General features: G+C 51.5%; 1 long non-coding RNA gene across 3 annotated transcripts; it reads left to right on the plus strand.

Moving 5' to 3' along the window:
• The first annotated feature begins 287 nt into the window (after positions 1-287).
• LOC138119697 (uncharacterized) lies at positions 288-4174 on the plus strand. 3 transcript variants are annotated; one of them, XR_011155587.1, is made up of 5 exons: positions 309-361; positions 1272-1392; positions 1696-1853; positions 3101-3185; positions 3655-4174. It is a non-coding gene; the product is annotated as an uncharacterized lncRNA (long non-coding RNA). The 3 variants fall into 3 exon arrangements; XR_011155585.1 differs by lacking the exon at positions 1272-1392 and having other exon boundaries at positions 288-361; positions 3655-4167; XR_011155586.1 differs by lacking the exon at positions 1272-1392 and having other exon boundaries at positions 288-361; positions 3123-3185; positions 3655-4167.

Genomic DNA, 4174 nt, shown 5'->3' on the forward strand with positions numbered 1-4174 from the left:
GGATCCTCAGGAGAGCACGGAAAGGCCAAGGCTGTGTTTGGGCATTTCAGTGGGGTTTTGTCATCCTTGTGTTTTCCTGACAAGGAGGGTGCAGAGCAGAGATGAGCCGAGTTGGGGAAATCCTGCCAGGGTAGGGACACATCCCAGGGGGCTGACAGGGGGTGGCAGCTGCTCTGGTCAAGAAGGTGTTAATGAGAGCTAATTGACCCCGTTAATGAGAGCTAATTGACCCCATTAGCCTTGCTCTGCCCCTGCAGGTGCAGTGGAGGGAATATGAAGGGGAGAGTGTTGGGGGTGTGGTGTTGCAGCCCAGGAGGTGTTTTGGGCTGCAGAGGGGCTCTGGATGTGCTGATCCCTGAAGGTACAGAGGGAAACTGAGGCAGAACACCTCTGCTCTAGAGCCAGACTGGGAGACTTGGGAGTGTTCATCTGCAGAAGAGAAGGCTCCAGGGAGAGCTCAGAGCCCCTTGCAGGGCCTAAAGGGGCTCCAGGAGAGCTGCAGAGGGACTGGGGACAAGGGATGGAGGGACAGGACACAGGGAATGGCTTCCCACTGCCAGAGGGCAGGGCTGGATGGGATATTGGGAAGGAATTGTTCCCTGGGAGGGTGGGCAGGCCCTGGCACAGGGTGCCCAGAGCAGCTGTGGCTGCCCCTGGATCCCTGGCAGTGCCCAAGGCCAGGCTGGACATTGGGGCTTGGAGCAGCCTGGGACAGTGGGAGGTGTCCCTGCCCATGGCAGGGGCTGGGATGGGATGAGCTTTAAGATCCGATCCAACACAAACCAGTGTTTGTTAATGCCCTGTTTGGGGTGGTTGTGAGGGAAGCTGAGGGACCCTGACTCCTTATGGTCATCAATTTTTACATTTTTTTTAGCTGTTTAGTCAATTCTGTCTCCTTCAAGTACCCAGATAAAACCCATTCAAGCCAACAACAACAGTTCAGGCTCATGACTCTGATATTTCCCATCTCCTGTGCCTCTGACTGTAGCAAGGGCTTTGCTGCTGCAGCCAAAGACTTCCCCATGTCCCTTTCCAGTTAAATATCAATAGGGTCAGGAGTTGTGGCTCTATTCTTTGAGCCAGCTGCTGGCATTTCTGGAGTTCCTTGTAAATCGCTGCTGTGGGAAGCTGTGCTGGGAGCAGCCTCCTGCCACGCTCCTCCCTAATTCTTGGAGGTGGCTCTCCAAGAACTGGGTGGGCTCCCAGCTCTCCCTGGCTCTGTGAGCAGGGAAAAAGGGAAAGCAAGTAAGAAATATTTATTTCTGCTGCAGAGCCAGCTGGGGAAGCCACCAAAGGGGAAAAGAGTGACAGGGTAGCAACGTCCTGGCTGCTCTCTCTTTTCTCTCTGTCTCACAGAGCAGAGATTAATGCCAGCGATGGGATGATGGCAGGGTAAGAGGAAATGTCTTGTTCAGTGTCATTTATCAGAGTCTGGGACTGGCTGCTGCTGTCCCTTACTCATCCCTAAGTCTAAGGGTGTTCCAAGATCCCCCTTTGACCCAGAGCTGCTCACGGGGGATGGTCTCAGGCAGTGCTCGGGGAGGGAGGTCTGTGGGGTATTGGCATCCCTGCTGATTCCGGCGGCTCCAGGATGGATCTGGTAGCCAAGAACACAACCAGGTTGGCCTCTGTAACCATATGGGAGGGAGAGAAGGTTCGTTGTGGCTCTGCTGAGGTTTCTTTAATGTGGTACAGGCTGCTGAGTGATGAACAACGGGGAAAAACAGCTGTCATGTTCCAGAGCTGCAGGCAAGAGGGAGAACCTGTCCCAGACTGATCCCAAGCCTCCTGTGCTCCAGGTGAGGGCTGCAACCCCAGGCTCCAGGGCTCTTCCCGTCTTCAGGCTCAAACAGGTGAGAGTGTTCTCATGCAGGGGGCAAAGAATCTGAGGAATCTGTTCCAGGAAGCTGGAGGAACAAATAACACCAGATTGTTTAGGAAGTGGTGAGGCTGGTAGCTGGGGGTTTAATGCCAGCTATGGATGTACCCTCTGGAATCATTGCTGTGCCAGATGTGAGCGTGGAGGCAACAGGACAGGAGGGAAATGAAGCAAACAGCCCTCAGACCCTCCTGTTCTCCTTAAACAGCATCTCCTGCCATTGCTGTTCCAGTCCTGGCCTCGATGTTCCTGATATTTGAGGATGTTCCCTATGTCTTTAAGGGTGTTCAGTCTTTGATTTGCTGGGGGAACGAATGGTCAGGCTGGCAGCGTGGCTTGTGTCAGTCCCAGCAGGCTGATTGTGCCACCAGGACTGCCTGGCAAAGGGCACCCAGTGCCCCCTTTGGTGCACCCAGGGCCACTTGTGCAGAGCAACCATCTCTGTGAGATCCCTGTCGCAGACATGTCGAACACAAACCTTGCTTTTGAGTGGAAAAATATGTCCCAGGAAAGATTTTTTCCATTAAATCTGCTCTCTCCTCACACCAGCCTCTGATGTGGCCCGGGTGGTGTCTTTGGAGCTGAATCCTGAGCTGAACGTGCTGCCCACTGCCAGGACTGCACTTTTAGTAGACTAAAACAATATTCTTGGAGGTTTTTTGGCTCTGAGTGGCAGAAAGTTGCTTATTTAAAAAAAAATGCCCTAGGGTATATCGCTGTGTCCTGCAGCCGTAGGGAGGAGGAGGAGAAAAGATCCAGCAGGCAGGAATTGTGCAGCAAGATTGAGTTATTTAATTATTTTACAAACTCTTTTATAGACTTTTTTTCTTCATAGTCTAATTGGACAAAGGATCAGCCACCCCTTGGGGGTGATTGGCTAAAATCCTAAAACATCCATTGTCAAAATATTTTCCTACTGTACCATAAACAAGGCTTTTCAAGGTTGCAGGTGGCTTGGTTGTTTACATAACTCTGCTGCCTCTTCTCTGAGAGAGAAAAGTCTCTCAGGGGCTTAGAAAATAGCAAGAAAATCTTTGCTAGCAGCATTTTTGTATCCACACTTGCTTGCTCACAAATTGGGGAAGAGCCACTGGAGGTGGAATATTCCCAGGTGCTGGGTGATTGCTGAGGCTGGTAAAGGCTCTCAGAGCCCCTCAGAGAGGACTGGGTGTGTTTGGTGAAGCTTGAGCTGAAGTTCTTTGTCTTCTGCTGATATCCAAGCTGTGTAAAATTTAACCTAAAGGAATGAGCCTTGATTAGTTTCCACCAGCTCTGACATCGGACAGGCTCCGACGTAAAAATGAAGGTAAAATAATCTAATTTTTATCATCTACTGCAAAGGAAAGGTGTCCTGGGTGGGAGCAGAGGGACCTTGGGAACCTGGGGATGCAGTTCCTTCTGCAGGGATAGCAGAGGGAGAACTGAGCAGAGATGGTCTTGAGGGGCCACAGTCCCAACACAGGAATTATTCATCTTATCCTAGCAGAGGATGGGCATAAACCCGTTAATTATGAAATCAAGACACCGAGCTTTAGCACTTGGAGCTTTGCTTGTGCCTGCTTAAAGGGGAGGGGGAGAAGTGGCACAGCTCAGAACCTGGGCTGAGGGAGGCCCTGGAACCTTCCTGGTGTCTCCTTCCCTTCGCTCTGGGTGAGTGGGGGTCTGCCCTGGCTTATGGAAATGGAGGAGAAGGGGGTGCAGGTGGGAGCAGCCCCTGGTGGCACTGCTGTCCTGCTGCCATGCTCAGCCCACGTGTCTTCTCTGGGATTTTCCAGGATGAGCAGGGCAGGAGCTGGTGGAGCAGGACAGTTTGCCTCATGCCTTGGGAGATCCACCCAGTGATGCTGTCAGACCTCTCTGGGAAGGAAGGACATGGAAATTCCCTGTTGCAAGTGTGAGAGTGACTCTTCTTTACCCAACAGTTTTCCTAAAAATAGTGGGGCTTTGCTCAGCTACGTCTTGGGAAGCTGCCACAGGAATAAAGTCAGACCTCTCTGAATAACTCTGGTGTCATTGCTACAATTACAGCCCCAAAGCTTGACCCCATGGAACCCCACAGAGGCAAGAAAATCCTGCCAGAGTGAGCTGTGCTTGCCAAAAAAAAGGGTCTGTGGTTGCACACACGGCTTTGGAGGGATGGGTAAATGTCTTCTGGAAACTGGGATTGTAAATTAGAAGCTGGGGTAAGGAATAACAGATCTGCTCAACAGAACCTGCCCAGTGAATAAACGTTGAACTCTGGTTTATGACCAGAGAGGGTCAATAGGCACAGAATTATTAAAGTTGAAAAAGACC

Source organism: Aphelocoma coerulescens, chromosome 17 (assembly GCF_041296385.1).
Source record: "Aphelocoma coerulescens isolate FSJ_1873_10779 chromosome 17, UR_Acoe_1.0, whole genome shotgun sequence".
In the NCBI taxonomy this organism is placed as follows: Eukaryota; Metazoa; Chordata; class Aves; order Passeriformes; family Corvidae; genus Aphelocoma; species Aphelocoma coerulescens.